This window comes from Poecilia reticulata, chromosome 5, assembly GCF_904066995.2.
Source record: "Poecilia reticulata chromosome 5, P_reticulata-male-v2, whole genome shotgun sequence".
In the NCBI taxonomy this organism is placed as follows: domain Eukaryota; kingdom Metazoa; phylum Chordata; class Actinopteri; order Cyprinodontiformes; family Poeciliidae; genus Poecilia; species Poecilia reticulata.
Genome location: NC_088834.1, coordinates 23,150,306 through 23,169,284, shown reverse-complemented (window position 1 = coordinate 23,169,284; position 18,979 = coordinate 23,150,306). Strand labels below are relative to the sequence as shown.

At 40.9% G+C, this 18,979-nt stretch overlaps 2 long non-coding RNA genes across 2 annotated transcripts in view; one reads left to right on the top strand and one right to left on the bottom strand.

Annotated features, from left to right (window-relative positions):
* Nucleotides 1-10,632: 10,632 nt before the first annotated feature.
* Nucleotides 10,633-18,979, bottom strand: part of LOC145551731 (uncharacterized) — a 28,484-nt gene continuing 20,137 nt past the window's right edge. Inside the window, exon 4 of the long non-coding RNA XR_014087618.1 lies at nt 10,633-11,203. This is a non-coding gene — a long non-coding RNA (uncharacterized LOC145551731). The remainder of the gene's footprint in view (nt 11,204-18,979) is intronic.
* Nucleotides 11,115-18,578, top strand: LOC145551730 (uncharacterized). Its single transcript, XR_014087617.1, has 3 exons — nt 11,115-11,912; nt 12,832-12,988; nt 17,367-18,578. It is a non-coding gene; the product is annotated as an uncharacterized LOC145551730 (long non-coding RNA).

Sequence of the window (18,979 nt, the reverse complement as noted above, 5' to 3'; positions counted from 1 at the left end):
AAGAAAAAATTGCACTTACATCTTGTTACTAAATGTGGGCTTGAAAAGAATCAGCCATCAGTAACAAACACAGAATCTGATAGATAAAAAATTTTTTCTCAAGAGATTGTGCTGTGTCTCTTGACTCGTGGAATTAAATTACGCATTTTGTTTTAGTGAACTTAAATTCACTCTGAGAGAAGATAACAAATGATCCGCATTCATTCCATAGTGCTCAGTATTTCTTAAAGTTTAAAGTTTAAGTGAGCATCATGTTCTTATCTTCTGCTTAAGTTAGAACAAATGAGACAAAGAGGAGAAAGCGAGACGTGAGCGCTCAGAAATAAGATGCTACCGTTTTATTCATCTGAAGTTGAAGACAATGAGTGATTTAAGCACAAACATCAGGTCATTGCCGCATGACGTTCTAGTAATGATGTTAGATGTAATTACACAACTGCTTTGCTAAACTTTTTCTGCGAAGATTATGATGCCCTGTTCAGATGAAAGGCTCGATAATATCAACTTCTTTGGCCTTGCATTGTCAAGGGGGAGTAAAGGAAGGAGGGGGGTGAGTTCCTTACCCCGAGGCTAAGAATCTGCCCCCTCCCTCCCTCTCTTCCTCCCTCACTCCCTCCTTCCCTCTCTACACCCCCTCCACCCACACAAGGGAGTTACAAATCCCATTTACTCTGACTGGAGCCAGGAGTTGGCTTGAAAAGGCCGGGGACAAAAAGCGATTTTCCACGGAACAAAACCATTACAATGGTCCCACTTTGATCTGGGCCCTCCCCGCCTCCACCTTCTCCAGTCCTACCAGTGCCAATTGAACTTTGTCACCACGCAACTGTCATCCACTGAGGGAGAACCCTTCCCACTCTGAATGAAGCGATCCGCAGCAATTTACTCCAGACAGCACTTTGAAGTGTCAGGGAGAAGTCAGGCTCTCGGACCGCGCCTCTCTCCCCGCCGCCTCGGCCCTTTTCTGTCCTTCTCCCCGCAAATTGAAATGGCCAGCGAGACAGCGTGGACACTCCAGAGGGGGCAGCCGCAGAAGAGAGGGAGCATTAAATGTCCAGCATTGCAGTTTTTCTCCCTCCTCCCCCCCCTCCCATCTGAGTAACAGAGGCATGCAGTGCTGGCATGTGGATAATAAGCCATGGGGCCCTGCAACATCAAAAGCTTGGAGAGCCCCTAAGAATACAAATGTGAGGCCTAATGGTACACTTCATTAATGTCCTCGCCATCAAAGCCCACTTTACTGACTTGGGAGATTGACTAATTTACACATTGTGGGAAATTGCTCCCAGCCATGCGTAAAACTGCCAGGCATTTATATGGAAAGACTCGGAGGAGGGAGGATGGAGGGGGGAGGGGGGGTAAGTGGAAGGGACAGCCTGGGTTTTCTTCTGTGTTTTCTTCGTCTGTTGGAAGTGGCTGGAGGCCAAAGAGCGCCGTCACACATACAATCTCCGTGCCTTTGTTTCTGACTTGGGATAATCATTTAAGGCATTTTAAACGTGCAACCTTAGCGTTCTCCCTCCTCTCTGACTCATCCTCGTCTCCTCTTTCATCTCAGATACCGCCTTGTTTTAGTCTTGTTTTCAGAAAACCTTTACAAAATGTTTATTTCTCGCTGGGAGTGGGATAATACGGGCCTCAGGTTTGATGTCAAATGGAGCAGGAGCCTGAAAGCTCGCTCGTTAGATTAGTTTAGCAACAAAATGTGGATCAAGAGAGAGAAAATAAACGTGTGTAGGTCAAATAAGCTGTTCAAACTACAGATCTAATCAGGGAAGTGATGTCTTTGAAATTTTATGATTTTGATTATTTATTTCTGCAGCTGCTCTGACCCTAGTTAAAACATTTGCAATTTTAAAATGGTGATTTTATTTATTAAGGGGGGAAAAGAAGTGCCAGTGTGAAAAGTAAATGCCTCCTAGAGCTAAAAACTAATACCTGGTCTGTCCTCAGCAGCAAGGACTCCCATCAAACAATCGCTCACTCCATTTTGGAAAATTGTTTTCAGCCGCATCGGAGGGATTTTGAACGTTAACGGACCGTTTGAAGTCATACCGCAGGTTAAGAATTGTATGATGTAAGGCAAATTCACTGGCTACTTCCAAAACTTGCACAAAATGTTAGAATGAAGCCATTTTAACGCTTGTGCGTGCGAGGACTGAGGCAAACGTAGAGGTCTATGGAAAATGATACAGGTTTTACGTGTGTGGAGTCGGTTGGACATACAAGGGTTAAGGTGGATTCGGTGTATCGCCCTGCTGCGCAACCAGGAGAATTCATGGTTCCATCAATAATGGCAGCACCACCTCATGTAAGACTGAGTTCAATGTAACTCTGTGCACTTTATAATACATGTAAGTAAGTGACAAAAACTTTCAAAAAAGTTAAACTTTTGTCTCATCAGTCCACAGAATATTTGTCCAAAGATCTTTTTGGTCAACAGTGGAACTGGCCTTGGATCTCTCTCAAGCCAATTCTGTTTCTTATTGCCGAACTAAGACTTAACATTAACAGAGACACTTGAAAACTTCATTTCATATTTACTTTGTTCATCTTTGCCTGTTGTTAAAATTAGGTTGGTAATTTAACCCTTTCATGCATGGTGGTCACTACAGTGGACAGCTATCTAAAAGTAATTTCCTTGTGCTTCTTGTGGATTTTTATGTTATAAATGCACACAAACCACTTAAGTGGACACTAATGCATCATAAAATACCCTATCAACAATTGGCCATCAGCTGCAAATGCAAAAAATTGTTTTTGTTAAATCCAATATGGCCGACAGACAAAAGCATGCCAACCAACCCGGTCCCTCCTTCTACTGTAGACGACTCTTGCAGGTAAAAAAAATATTGTGACATCAGATAACCCCTAAAGAACAACACTACTGATGTATTTTTCAAATAACAACTTTGTATTTGGATAAAATTACAATGACAAAAATAAAATGAAAAACAAAATTTTTTTTTACAAAATTTTTCTTCCTACCTTTATTTTATGCCTTAAGAAAATAAAATAAAAAAATTGAGAAAAAATTTTTGACTCAAAGGATCATAAATCATGCATGAAAGGGTTAAAACATCAAGATTGATAAAAATGTAATGAACCTGAAATTAACCCATTTGATTCCTACAGGGCTGCAGTTTTTTTTTAAATCTGTATGTATGAATTTCACAGCATTTGGATTAGATTAAATTCAAAGTTACTCACCCAACCCGGTATTTTTACCGGGTTGGGTGGGTCTTCCACGTCTTTTGTTGCCGTATCGGGCCAGAACTGTAAATTTCTCACAATGTTAAACGGATCCTCTGACGAATCCAGGGAAATCCCTCTCTTTGAATTAACTTTAACAATCACACACTCATACCCACAAAAGCTCCTATTACTGTCATCAGCACTTATTACAAGCCATAGCTGCACGCGGTCCGGTGTGTTTTACAACCATGTAAAATCGTGCTGCGGGGATTTAAATGACAGCTTGAGATATTTTTTGTAGCAGCTGAGCATAAACTTTAGCACGAGCGTGCACTTTATTTTATTTTTTTGCGTGTGTGTCTCAGAGGGATCTGGAGGGAGTTAACGCCTGGTTTCAGGCCCTGACACCTTTGATACAGAGCAAGTCTTTCAGCGGGAAAATTAGACGGTTTTAATTAGTCTTTTTGAAACAGTGTAGCCGGCCGCAGACACCGATGCCAGTTGCCGCTCTACTGAAACACTGAGGAGAATGTGAAAAGTGTGTTGAGTGTCTGTATATGTAAGCACAGCTTTGACATAAGTAAATACACGAGCTTGGGTGGAACACCTGTTTATGTTGGAGACTGAAGGGGCTGACAGACATTATAAAGGAGTTTTCAGCTTTTTCCATGTAGCAAGAAAGTAGCAACATTTTTTTTTTTTTAAATAAGCTGAAATAGCAAAAAGTGTTGTGAGCCACTGGAGCGTGTGGACTGTTGGCAGGAAAGGGAGCTCAATGTGTCTCATTTGCAATCTGCACAAAGTTTTGAAGTTGGCCCGGCCTGAGCTAGTGCACACTTCAGTCGCTGACTGGTCAACAGAGACGGCTTGAATATCGTGACTAATTCGACCAATTAAACTGTCACGGGCCTTTTTTTTTTTTTTCTCGAACAGGCTGCTCATCCATAATGCTGTCCTCTGTTGCCCTGGTCTTTGACTCAGACTCTCTCCTTTCACAGTGGAGCGGAGAGAGTGCCACTATGACAGCTTGGCTGGGCTCAGTCACAGATCAGGATGACTCCTCAGAATCTGAACCATCAGGTCAGTTTGGGACAATGTGGTTCCATCATGTTGGTGATTACTAGATTTACTGGCAATAAACAATTTTCATAAGGTTCGATTTACAACAGCTCAATAACAATGTCACATGAACTAAACTAGTTATAGCTCATTCAAAGACCTACCAAGCAGGAAGTGCTGTATTATGTAATATAAGAAGCAGTGGCAGTTCTTCAATAGCAGTGAAGCATGGCATGATGACCTTAAAATAAAAAAAAACAAACAAACAACAACAAAAAAACACAATTAAATAAAGAAACAACAAACAGCTAAAATTAATGTCTTCTATTCACAGAACACAGATCTCCAAAATCTCAAGCTGTGTTTTAAAGGGTAACTTTTCCAAGCTGAATCATCCAGCTCAGATTAGAACCGGTTTGACTATTTTAGATTTTTCAAATATATATAATCAAATACTCCTTTCTAAGCATATGATAATTCTAGCATCATTAACCAATTTCAATAGTCTTACAGTCAGTCCTCAGTGGTTTGACATCGAAATTAGTAATAATCATTCATATGAATCTGACAGATCATTTCTATTTTTGAATGATCTTTGATCCTATAAATGTTCTCCATATGACAGAAGGCTGACTTTGTAATTGTCTTTTTGTGTCTCTGGAGCTTCAGGTCTGAGTTCATCCCTTCCCTATATTTTGGGCCTGGTGGTTTCTAGTTGTAATAGCTGAAGTTGTGTGATTCTTGATCGTTCCTGTTTAGGAGCAAAAGTAATTACTCTGGCTTTGTTTCTCTTCAGCTGAAGAAAGTTGAGGCACTTTCATGCATCTGCTTGACATTTGAATGGGTTCGTAGTCACCCGGTGACATTGCAATGTAGACCTGTGTATCATCTGCATAGTTATGGAAACTAATCTTATAACTTGTAATAATCTGAGCTAGTGGGAGCATGTATGTGTTAAACAAGACGGACGCTTGTGATTAAGCCTGAGAAAGCACTACAAACCAATACTTGACAATATTAAATGATCAAAAGGACTTCTGGCTTCAGTAGACTTCTTACAGTGCTGCTAATATTGCAAATATATTCTTAGTTGGAAGCAGAAGATGACTTGTTGTCGTCTTGACACAGAAAGACATGAAAATGTTTTCATAAATACAGTTTAATGTTGATTTAAACAAGTAGTAGTTGGCTTCTCTGCTCAGAGCCTTTCAAAGTCACTACGGAGCGGCATCAACAACCAACCAATGGAGTCATTTCTCGGTGGACCTGACATCAATGGAGTAAGCAGAGTCAGGTCTTGTGAAGCTCAAAGGGAGCGCTTGAATTCACCTTTTGTTCGTCCCTAAACTAGACGCTGGGGAGACCGCGCCAATCTGGTCAGCAGATCTCAAAGAGAGAGAGAGCCACACTTGGATTTAAGTAATGCGCTGCTCCTTGTTGAACAAATTCACCATTGTGACTCGTTAGCCTGATACTATCCACATACCTGCTTTCGGGGAATGCCTGTGAAAGGACTGCTCTGGAGTCTCTGCCAAGAGGAGCGATGGGAGTGCTGAGGAAAGAGGAGGGGTCCAACCTAATGGGTCACAAATTCACATTGAGAGGAGCCACATCTGCATTTTATCAACGGGGCCCAGATAGTGTTACAGGGGGACGATTGTCTGCAGATTGGCCATTGGTCCTTCTAGAGTGGTAAATTGTTGAGCAAAAGCAGAGCTGCGCGCGGGATGACGTAGCATGACGCCGACTGCCATTCACTCAAGTCACGAGGTTAACAGTGTTAAGAAAAGACCTGATAAACGTGGAAGATGCTTCAAATAACTCCACGTTGGGCACCTTCATGTTCTCCTGGGACATTCTCCATCTGTGATTATGTTCGACGCTTCAAATCTTGATAATTTAGTTATGTCTTGTTCACGTTAGTTTCCTCTTATTTTTTATATTTACTCTCTCCGACATCAAACATATCAGCAGTAATTTGGCGGAAAGCCTTTATCTGCTCAGACATGCTCTCTTCCCATGGCTGACCCAGAACATCGTCTGACACGTCTTCCCCACAGGGAGCTTGTGGACGTGGGGGCCTGGCGTGGCCTGACAGTACAACAAGCCCCATGAGGCGGCGGCGTCCCCGTCGGGACCCCCTTCTCTCTTCCTCTTGCTTCATTACCGTCTTCTCCCCTTCTTTTCTCCCTTTCATCTGCAGCCTATCGCTGGCTCCGAGCCGCTCTCATCCGGGAATACGGTGAACGAGGGGCGGGAGGCCGCAGACAGAGCGGATATGGGAAAAAGCAGAGTAAACATTTCAAAGGCTGGGGATTTTCATGTTAACTTTAAAGGCCCTCTTTAATATTAAAACAGGCTGCAAATTAGATAGAGGCAAATGTGCGCTGTTTGCACGACAGCGACGCGCATGATAAGGGTTTTTGTCTCACCGATGGATCAAAGCTGAATGAGTGAAAATAATTAAAGTTCACAAGAAGAAAATTTGTCTTGAGGGATAAATTGATTGATCAATGGAGACTCTGATTGGCACTATTTATTCATCATGACTTGGATAAAAGGTTGCCTTTGATCTGCTGCTTGTCGTACTTTCATAGCTTCTTGCCAGGCAGCTCACATCAAACCCATGCAGCTCTGTGGAAAAGTGACTAGATAAAGTTCTTGAATTGGTCTTCAAAGGGCAGGCCAATAAAGACGCTCAGACAAATCTCTCCGCTTTATCTTGATTGTCAGAGTAAATGAGAGGGAGACCCATTCCACTTTGTGATCACCCATTTTCACTCTAATTTTGTTTATGGGACGGGGATAAACAAATTAGAGCTGATGGGCGGGATAAGACGTACACACACTGACACATATACAATGTTTGCACTTGCTTACCATGTATTGTCGTCATTAGGGACCTCGCAGTGGTTTGAGAGTTGCACTTTTTGATAACTTGTGATTACGTTTTTCTTTCAATTAGTTAAACACAAAATAGTTAGTAGTTGTGGTTGTAGAAGGAATTTGATATTTTCTTTCTGTACAAATTCAAGTCTGACCTGTGTGGTGGGCATTTGTATACGGACCTTTAAAATCTTGCTGGAGATTCTCGATTGGATTTTGGTCTGGACTTTGACTAGGCCAGTTTACATGGCTAAACTATTTTGTTGTTCAAAGTTTTTTTTGTTTATGCTCTCTATTTAACTCCACCCATCTTCATATCAATTTTCCTGTTTTTTCCCTGCAAATAAAACTTCTGACAGCATGATGCTTCCAGCATTATGTTTTTATTGTGAAGTTATTTTGTTCAGTGTGACTTACAATGCTGGTTTTCTTCTACACGTGACATTTTGTAAAGTGGTAGCAAGACATTTTATGCAAGCAAGACTTTGCATTAAAGATGGTTTTTGTTCACTAATTTTCCTCTGAGGAACCCAGGAGGCCATTAGAGAACCGACATGCTAGTAAATACCATTTACACGGTACTGATCTTTGGGCAGACTTATGAATTATGGAATTTACAACAGGTTTACAAAGGCCAATTTCTATATTCAGGTAATTTCTGCTTTAAATTTGCTTAATTTGCATATTACAACCTCTCAGTATACGCTGTTTCTCTTTAGAAATTGCGCTTCATTAACATTTAAAATAATTACTTACTCAGAAAACATCACATTCCTGCAAAAGAAAACAACAACAACAACAAAAAACACTCATTTTATTGTATTTGTTTTTGTTTAAGGTAAAGCAATTTTGGTTCAGCATATTTAATCTGATTTTTTATGTATATAAATCTTATTTAATTTTCCACCTGGAATTAATAATAATAAATAACTTTTTTGTGAAATTGTCAGAACACATTTTACAGATTTATTTTAGATACATACAATTAGCAATAAAACAAGTGAATGTCTCCTGATTCACCAATCAAGGTAAGCAAATCTGCATAAATCAGTCACCAATTAGCAAACAAGCAATAGACTTTACATTTTTGTCAAGAAGATTCATTATGAATTACATTTGACACTGACTCAGATGTTTTATTTGACAGGCCTTGAGCAACTGGGTGTAGCTTATTGCTCTCATGCTCACAGAGGCCAGCTTTAAAGAAACGTCTCTCCTCTGATTTCTTTGATCACCTAAAAGCTCGTTCCTTCACTGATTACGCAGATTTTAGTGAAATCCTCCATCTGCACATCCTTGCCGTTTTATTGTGCATTTTCTCTCACATGCAGCTATGCTCTCCACCTGGAAGCCGCCTTATCGCCAGACTCTCATGCACCCCCCAGACTCCACTAATCAAGACAAACTCCAGCCCTCATCTCCTCCAAAAACCCACCCTATCATATCCTTCTCTCATTTCTTCCCCCCCAATCTCTGCCTCTGACCCAGAACTCTTTCCCTCCCCTCCTGGCTGCTGGGCCGCACAGGGTCCCACTGTAATTGGTTTAGACATAATTTACTGCCCACTTGGTAATGTAGCATTTCAGCATCTGATAAAAATCATATCAAGTCGCAGCGCTGGCCGCCACGGCTTGAAAGGGTCTCATTGTAATCATTTAGATACCAGAAGAGGTTCCTGCTCTCTTTCACTCAGCTTCGCTCGGTTACTCTCCGCCCCCCGTCAGCCTCTGTACTGCTGTTCTCTCCACCAGGACTTAAATTAACTTTTATGTATATTTCACCCACATGTAAAACTCCCTGATGACATTTCCCTATTTATTTCTTCACTTTCTTTTCTTTTTTTTTTTTTACTGCAAACCATTTTTCAGGGTCAGGACAAAACGTTGAAACGATAATTGTGGCTGCTGTTACTCGCTTGACTTCTCAGGGTAATAATATTCTTGTTTCCCTTTATTCTTTAGAGACAGGGCAGGAGGAAGAAATTAAACTTGCGTCTTGCAGGAGGAAATACCTAAAAAAAAAAACTAAAAAAAAAACACAGAAATGGGGAAATTGTGAAAGTTTTTATGATAACTGCTGCAGTGTTTTGCAAAAAATAAAATAAAAATAAAAACACTTCAAAGTGTTCTCATTTTATTATGTTGCAACATCAAACTTCAATGTATTTTATTGGGATTTTATGCAATAAACGTACAAAAAGTATAAAATTGTGAAGTACGAGGTAAAATATACATTATCTAAAATTTTTTTTACAAATAATAATAATAATAATAATAATAATAATAATAATCAATTTAATTTATAATGCACTTTTCATTAATAAAAATCTCAAAGTGCTACACGGTGCAGCTAGAAACAAATAAAATCAGCAATCAAAAACAATAAAAAAAGACAGTCATTTAAGAGTGGAGTAGGCTTGTCTAAAAAGAAAAGTTTTCAAGCCAGTTTTAAAATCGGACAATAATTGCGGGGCTCTCATGCTCGATCACCCATAGTCCTTAGTCTTAGAAATAGAAATCTAGAAAAATGTCTATCAAACAAGGTATATAATTCAAACACTGCATGAATATACTGGCTTGTTAGAAAACATTAAGGACCAATCAGTGTAATGAAGATGAAGGAACACAGTAGACAGGTCCGGTTGAAAGTTGTGGAGAAGTTTCATGCAGGTTTATACCAAAGCCTTGAAAATCTCAAGCAGCACTGTTCAATCCAAAAATAGAAAAAGTACGACAACAGCAAACCTAGAAGCCATGACCTTACCTAAACTGACAGGCAAGTGGATTATGAATCAGAGGAGCCACGAAGAAGGCCGTAGTAACTCTGGGGCAGTGGCAGAGATCCAAAGGTCGGGTGGGGCAATTTTTGGCCAAGTATAACTTTTCCACTGATACACAGTCAATGGAGCGAAACTCGACTCTTTATGGTGTAGGATTTTGTTTTTCATTATAACTGCATAGCAACTCTGTGTGGGTGGGGTCATCCACGGAGGGCGGCCCCAGAGTCTGGACAAACAATCGACTTAAACACAACAAGCACAAAAACACAAAAGCACCTCATTGTTAGACAACGCTGTTGTTTTCAATCAATCTATTTTTCCCAAAGCTACCAATATGCTCAATCCTTGTTGTAAGTTTTTACAAAAGGCGAAGTCTTTCTCGTATGACCACCAGGGATCGGAAGTCTTCTGACATGGTGTTTTGAGCCTGACGTGGCACGCTTGCATCCCCAATAAAGTAGGTACTAAAAAAGTAGTCAGGACTGAAACAGACATAAAAAGTATCAAAATGAACGAGAAGTTATTATCTGTTGAAATTAAGAAAACTGTAGAAGAAACAGTCCTGTACACTGTTTTGTTAAATTCTGCATTCATAGTAGCCCAGACTCCTCCAGTTAAAACGCTAACAGGATATTGAGATAATTAGCAGGATGCGTAAGGATATGAACTTTGGGTTCAATTGCATGTGAAAGGACTTTTCTTCCAGGCTTATGAGAGCGGAAAGGAGACTTATGAACCAGCTAATCCAATGATAACACTGATTGCCTCTTAGCTTGCAGATTTTCAAACTATATATATTTATATTTAAGCCTATAGCATGATTTAGAAGACTGATATTTAGACACTGTACTGTGAACCGGTGATGTAGCCTTATCAGTAAATTAAAACGTATAGAACACGTAGAGATTTTTCTGCTGTGTTTTACCCAATAAGCCTATTACAAAAGCTAATTTTAAAATAACCTAATACTGTTTTCCCTTTTAGAAGGAGTGATTAGGATCAAAATTTCCACCCACCCACCGAGTTGCAAGAGGGTGGAAAACAAATCCTCATCGCCTGGCGGTGGTATTTGAGATGGAAATTTAGTGGAGCCGATTCCTATTTCCAGGTCCTGCAGTGGATCCCTATAAGTGCACAATTTGCCATGTGTTTTATGAGCGGCACTAAATCTGGGTTTTATCAGTGTTAGGGAAAATTCCAGGGGCTCTCCTTGGGTGTCGTTAACATTCGGAGCGACAGCCACGAAGGTCCGTCCACTTGCTCCAGAGCTCATCTGCTGTCTGCCTGAACACAGGAAGGAAGAAACGGAGAACAAAAGATAAGTATCTAAACATTAAGCAAGGTCTTTGTGCAGAGAACATTTTAGATTAAGTAGGAAGGTGACCAGGTAGCAATCGCAGCCTCAGCACTACCTGCTTGAAAGAAGGTTCTTTACTATAAAATCAGCGGACTTGAAGTAATTATTCGTTTTGATAAACATTTTTAAACCTATTTTCATAAAGTTTCATTAGATGCTTTTTCTTATCCTTTTGGAAATAATCTCTGCTAGTAGCTCATTTCTCACGCGTGCAGCGTATAGCTAACATTTGTTGCCAAATTTAACTGGAAAGCAAAGAAATCTGTTAGAGATAAAGGTATAAAAATAAATTAAAGGGTCCAGTAACTTGATTTAATCTGGTTCAGTGTCAACATTTAGTCTTTTGAGTTTCAAACAACAATCCTTGTGAATCAGATTAGCATGAAATAAAGTTCAGCTGTCCTGGTAGGACCTTATCAAACTGTGTCACATTTGCAAAACATCTTGTTCCACCAGGGTGTCAGTCAAGGGAAGGCTGAAGAGGGAAGGAACGAAGAAGACATTCAACAATCAAAGGAGAAAACAGTGGTGTTACAAGAACTGCGCACTTCCCTAAAAGTTTGGAAAAGAAGAGGTGGGAGCTGGTCAGGAAGACCCAAGAGCGACACTGTCCTACGTGGACTGGTCGTGTTCTAAGTATGACGACAATCTCCTCTATTTTACCATATTTCCTAGACCAGCGAGTAGGGTTGCGAGACAGAAGCCTTTTCATTCAAAGAGAGCATCCAGGACCAGTGGCGCAACTACACATTATTCAGGTGGATGCAAAAACATAGATCGGCGCCCCCCCCCCCCCCCACCCCCCCACCGAGGGACGGAACGTCAGGGTGAAGGAGCGACGCTCACTCAGCACCCCCCCCCGAGGCGACGATACGTGAAGGGTAAAACTCGCTACATTTACCTCGTTATGTGCGCGAGGTGAAGGAGCGTAAGGCGCGCAGAATTGTAAGGGAAAACATCATCGGCGCGCCGCCCCCTCCAGACGGGGTTTTGGCGCCCCCTCTGGTGCTGCGCCCCTATGCGTTGCATACCCTGCATACCCACTTTTTGCGCCACTGTCCAGGACTAGCAAAAATGTTCCACAACAGTGTAAAACAATGTTGTAGAAACCAAGACTTGAAGCTCATGGCCACAATTTAAAAAGTTTGGCATCACCAAAAGAACAACTTGACCACTGTTCAAATTGAACAGAATTATGCCCAATATAATATAATTTATGAAACTGCTTTTCTCCAGATGAATTTGAGGGTGTTTTTTTTTTCCTATCAAATTAGAGCAAATCTAGAACATGCTGTGTGCTTTCTTCTGATGACAGGAAAATAAAATTTTTGGAAAGACTTTGAAAGAGTGCAGAACTAAATCTGACAGAAAGTCTCTGGTCACCTGAAGAGGGTGGAGGACAAGAGGAGTTCTGATAATCTGATAGATTTAGAGAATAAGGCAAAGTAGACAAATATTTCCAAGTCAAGATGTAGGATGATGTTGTACTGATTTTGGGAATCAGGTCAGTGAGAAGTCAGAAAAACATGACTTTTGTGTGTCTTTTATTACAAAGGTCCAACACGGGAGATGACATCGCCAAACTGTTTCACCAGCGAGTTCTTAGGAAAGAATCACTTCCTGTTCAACACAGCGCACTCAGTCAGTCCCAGCACTTCTCTCTCTCTGCTCAATTTACAGACATCAAACATCAAGCAACCCCCCTAAAAAAAGTATAGTATTTTTTTTATATATATAATTTTTATTTTGTCCATTTTACAACATAAATTATCAATTTAATGAGTCTCTAGAGGGCTCATGTAAGCTAATTATATTATAAAACTGTAAAATTTGATGTGAAAATAAGACTTTTTGCTTTGCACAATAGTAAATGTTTCAGAAATTTAGATTTTTTTAAAACAAGAGCGTAAAATAAAACACCCCAGAGAAATGAAAAAAAGTCTGGTTACCTATCTTTAAAGGTTCTTCTTTGGGAAGAACCAATGAACAGGTTGACGATGATTGTGCTGTTTTCTCAGCGTCCTCAGGGAAGCAAGTCAGAAGAAGACGACTGACCTTGCTTGATAAATGCAAAGCTGAAGTTTAGTTCTATCCTAATTATCTCTTAATGCATCCCTATTTCCTTTGGTTTTGCTTTTTTTCTATGCGATTCTGCGCGACTCGAGGGGCACAAGCAGGTGGGGAATATTAGACCATCATACGAGACTCTAATGGGATAGCTTTTCCTTCACTCGACGGCCTAAACAAAGTGCCTTTACTGGAAGAATAACCACAAACCACCAACCAGCCCATGATCCAACCATTTAGGTTGTTTGGATGAATTGGTGTCCACCGGGCTACACAGGCACCAGCCTGAGTCGGCTAAATCGGGCGTCAGCTGAGGTTAACCTTCTCGTCTGTTTGGTGTGCCTGTGAGCCGTCAAAATGCTGAAACTCTCCACCACTGCAGGGCCGCCATCCAGGGGTGAGCCATTAGTACTCATTGTGAAAAGTGAGTTTTTAAGTGCTCGCTAAATCAAAGGCAGGCTTATATTTTCTGAGGAGGAAGGACTTGGGAGTAAATAGGTGGTTTTCCTGCTCATTCCAAAGTAAATAAGATAGAAAACTGCTTCCATCTACTTCGGAGCTCAGCCGTCTGGGTTCTATTTACACCGCCAGCTATTAGCCATCTCGCACCATCACATTTATGGCCGTGTGCACAGATGAAAGGTATTTGTACGCATGGAGAAAAACCTTGAGAGAGACCAAGTCTTGTTTGGCTGAAATAATAGAAAAGAGATTATCGATGCATGTGGTTGTCTGCTTAAATGCCCAACCTCTGACTTGATAGTTTTAACAACTTAATAGCTTGTACAAAAGGGCAAAAGTGAGGCCCATTATGTTGGGAAAAATGCAATCTGTTCACAGGACTGGAAACAATTTCACAAGCCAAGCTGCAAGTTAAATGTTTTTTTTTTTTTTTTTTATTGCTTGGGCTCGTTTAGAACAGCTCTTAGAAATCAGGTGTCATTGGCAAACAAAGTAATTACATTTTAATCCCAACTAATATGTTTCAAAACTGTGTAATGAAACAATTAATACCAGCACCGCCTCCAACCTCCCACGCCTGCAGGCGATGGAAAGCTGCCAAACCTTCACAATCCTCGGCACCGTAAATGAAAACACAAATGAAACTGTATATCCGTCGGCGAGGCGGTGCTGACATCACCGCCTCCGCCTGTGCGTTGTCGACTCTCTTCACACGAGAGCGTGCACTTGATAAGACTTTGTGGCCGCTTAAGAGGCTTTCTAGTGGTTTTCATCATCTGTCAGGTGTCAAGTGTGGTTCTTTGGCTTTGTTATAATAAAATCCCCCCCCCCCCTCCACCCCCTCTGCCCTCTTTAGCTGTCACTGATCCACAGAGGTCCCCTCATCTACCGAAATTCGCCCTAATGTCAAGCCATGAGAGATTAACTTCAGGGCAATAACACGCAATTAGATTTATTTCCCCCCTCTTAAGCCTATTAGGCTACAGCTGAGCAGTCGGTGGTCATGCTTTAGCTGAATTTAATTGTGTTTCTTATGCCCAATGAGCTGTGTACCGCGGGGGGTGGGAGGGACGAACAGATCCTCGTTTTGCAGAAATACGCACCTTTAAAGAGTTCACAAGTGGACGAGGCGATCGTGGCTCTGAGGCAGTGCTGTGCTGCCAGCAGGGGAGATGTGGGGACTCTGCGAACTGCAAAGTGAAACTGACACCACCTCTAATCGTTTCACTTTATATGCCTTTCACGTACTCACTAATCCTGTTACGCGAAGATAAAGATGTGTCTTCCACTCTGAGCCCCTGTGCTGCTCTGACAAAGGCCTTTTTTTGGGGGCCTTTGTAGATGCATAGCTTCATCCTTTCTTTGCCAGTCGAGGGGCAGAACAGAAAGGAGAAAACATAGATGCAAAATTGCTGCTTTTGGTATCAAACGTAAGAAAAATCCTTTTTTTCAGCAACGACTGGTGATCCGAAAGTGGGAAGGTGCCTCTAATATGAATAATTACTGACTATTCAGGGCTAGAAACATTTTTTTTTCTTTCCAAACATGACAGTAAAATCAACACTCTTTTGTGTGGAAATTGTTACTGAGCAAAGAACAGCAGACATTTGAAGATGTTTTATTTAAAAAGGGAGCCTTATTCCCTGTGACACATCTAGAAACCGGTGTGGCTCTTTCAGGCTGCAGGAGAGTGAGAGAGAGCAAAACCACAGAAGAAAACAGGAAGGCTGAAGGGGGATACAGTTTTATTCTTTGAACTTTCTGTCAGATACGAGAACTAAAAATGTTGGCAGCCCTGTGGACAACTTTCTCACACGTGGTACCAGGTCGACTTTGCTTCCAATATTAGGAACCACTGATAAGATATAAAAAATATCTTGACTACAAATAATGTATTCTTTTCTAAAGTCCCTGATGAGAAATCTAGTTTATAGTTCCCTGATGAGAACTATAAACGTTGGTTAGCCAAAGCTTTACACAAAAACAATGATAATAAATTGACAATAAAAATCATAATAGATTATTTGTTCAATTTTGATGCAGATGAGAAACAAATTCACTACTTAAGAAGTCGTTCACAAAAGGATATAAATGTGTTCAGATGCATATTTATAGTAAAACGTCAAAAAAACATGGTTTGCTGTTACTGCTTTCACCAGCCTTGTCCGATGCTCAGCTTTAAAACGGCGCATTGAGGATAGGCATGACTAATGACAGTCTCACGCAGTGCTTTGTTTGCTCAGAGTTAATCGTCTCCCAGGCTTCGGCGCAACCCTTCGCTCAGTTCCTGATTGTGGGATTGTCTCTCTCTGCCTTTGGTATGGTCCTCAATAAATTGAATGCAGCTCAGTCACACAGCAGAGCAGTGCATCGCAGCAGCTTGTGAGCAGCCACACAAACTGATTTACTGGTGCCAAGATGCTAATTCGCTAACTTTCTCTATATGTCTGGGCATGAATATAAATCTAAAGCTGTAAAAGTACAGAAGCTTTAAGTCTGTAGCCGAGGTTAGATGTGGATGCCCTTCCATTAAAGCCCATTTTATCTAAATCTTTGGGCTTTGCTTTCCGCCTTAGCTGGACTTTGTCAAAAGCAGCTATTCAGGGGTTAAAATCAGATTCGCTAGGGTTAAAAATAAATTGAATATGGCACAAATTGCATCGTATTCCAGGTTAGAAATTTCCTTTTCTAAACAATGATTGAGGGAAAAGTTAGTTGCAGTGCACACCAGAAAAATGTACGTATTTGGCCTAGTGTGGCGATGCAGACGGAAAACATGTAACAAAAATAGTTTTTCCCAAATAATAATTTGAAAAGTACAGCATTCATTTGTTCTCAAATGAAGTCAGCTGGTTATAGGGTCCATCTGAGTGAAACTTACTCTCAGCTGATCGGTGAAGGGCTTACATGTTGAAGGCCAAAGAACACAGCGGTCAGGTCAGGGAGAAAGATTTGGAGGAGGTGCAGAGATTCCCTGCTCAGGAGGGAAGGGTCTCCACAAATATGGCCTTCAGTAAGAAGAAATTCACTATTCAACGTAAGCCATAAGAACTCCAGCTTAAAGTTTGTCATTCATATTATTCTAAAGGTTTATGTGGCAGATAACACCTCTGTGGGGCGAGCGGCTGACCTTACTGGTTCTACAGACGGATCCGGAAAAAGGAGGCTCGTCGAGCCACCCAGTTTGGAAACTTGTTTACTGAGTTTCCTTGCTTTGTCCAGAACCAAGCAAGTCTCTGTGATCCCTGTGTGCAGCCCATGACACCGAGTCTGGGAAGACCCAACAAATTGCTGCCATTAAAAGTAGATCGCTCCACCCATAATGAGACCAGCGAGCACTCAGAGACCCATCAAGCCTCACGCAATCCAATCAGAACAAAAACAAACATCGTGAGCAGCGAGCCCTCGTTAGGCCATCATCTCCCCCAGACCCTCGCTCTCAGTTTAAAACACTGCCTGATGACTGAACAAACAAACCCTCAACATCTTTACTGTTTGGTGTTTGGGGTTCTCGGGGCCAGATTAGTAATCATATCTCTGTCCTGTTATTCTATGTCTCAGCAGAGGGGAGGAGGTGTGAGACGGCGGCTTCCAGCTACAGGCAAGGAGAGGGGCCAGTGGGCTTTCACTGAAAACATAATTGGCATGGCCCCAGTGACACTGTCCATCAGATTGCGCTGAGCCTCTCTGTGTGGATTCGCGGGGCCCCTGCAAGGTTTCATTAAACAAGGAGCAGAGGCCTCCGAGGAGATGTTTGTGCAGCCTCAGTGGCTCCACCACACAGCGAGGAGCGCAGCTTCGTAAGCGCAGCCTCGCTCAGAAACAATTAGCTTGGGAGCTGTATCTAATAAGGAGCCTAAACGTTTTCTCAAGCGCTCGAATAGGTCTCCGCTTTAAGGTCTTAATTTAAAAAAAGCTGATTTTTGAAACTATTTGTGATTATTTTAGAGAAAAAAATTATATTTTAGCCCTATCAACGTTAGCTAGCATAACTAGCAATGATATGACTGAAGAAGAATTATCACCACATGTCTTTGCAGGATCGTTTTCATTCAGCCACATATGAAGATTTTCAAGCATGAACAGAACCTTTATGAAAAGAATTAAGTGAAGTGAAGTGACGTTTGGAGTACTTTCTATGCTGTAACCTTATGGATGAGTCGTCCATGAAATCTTAAAGTAACTTTGGTTCACTGGCCACTTCTGGGAAGGATCAGTGCTTCAATGTTTTCTCTATGAAAATGATTTTCACTGTGGTATTAAGTCCCAAGCCCCTAATAAAAAGACTTTGCAACCTTTCGATAGACAGAGAGATGTAAACCACTTTGCTTCTCCTTTGTTTTTGAATTCTTTACATACTTTAGCTCGTCAGTCAAGTTCTGTCCAAGTTATTATTTGATTGTGCAGGGAGTTGTGTTCACCACTTGAAAACGGGACAATGTATTTAATCAGGATATCTATGTCTAATATTCTTAATTTGATATTTAAGTCTGACATGAAGCTGAAACAGAAATCCTCAATTTATTCTTGCTTCGGAAGACTTAATTCTTTGCACATGCTTATTTTATACCCAATTTTTAAATAACTTAAAAGTGCCTAAACTTCACAGTCTCTTTTACTCTCTGTCTCAATTGTGATTTAATGTAACCTTTTGTAAAGTTATATTCAGTCGACAAAATGTTTTTGCTCAGCGAAGAAGACGTTGACCAAACATGGTTTTTTTGCACTTGCGTTTGCTGGTGAAAAAAAAGAATTAAATACATTTAAATGTTACAGCTTTAAGTTTTTATTGCCTATAGAGTAACCTTAAACCTATCCCTAACATGTCTGGAAGGCAAAATGTGTTACTAACAGTATTTTTGCTTTGATAAACTACTTTCTCATGATAAAAAGGAACATTTATCAAGTTGACTGAACACCATGATGACCTGCTGAATAAAGTTTTTAGATAGATAGCAGTTATCCAATGATGCTGCCTGAGCTAGTTTGTCACCAGTCGCAACTTTCAAAACCAATCCTTCTGTAAAACATCTGTACCTTTTGTAACCAAATACGCATGTCTCCAAACAAGTTTGTAAGAGTTCACAGCAATAGCCAACAATCATCCATTGGCGTCCAAACCAAATGCACAACGGTTCCGCTATGACACAAAAAACATGAACCGAGATCCTGCT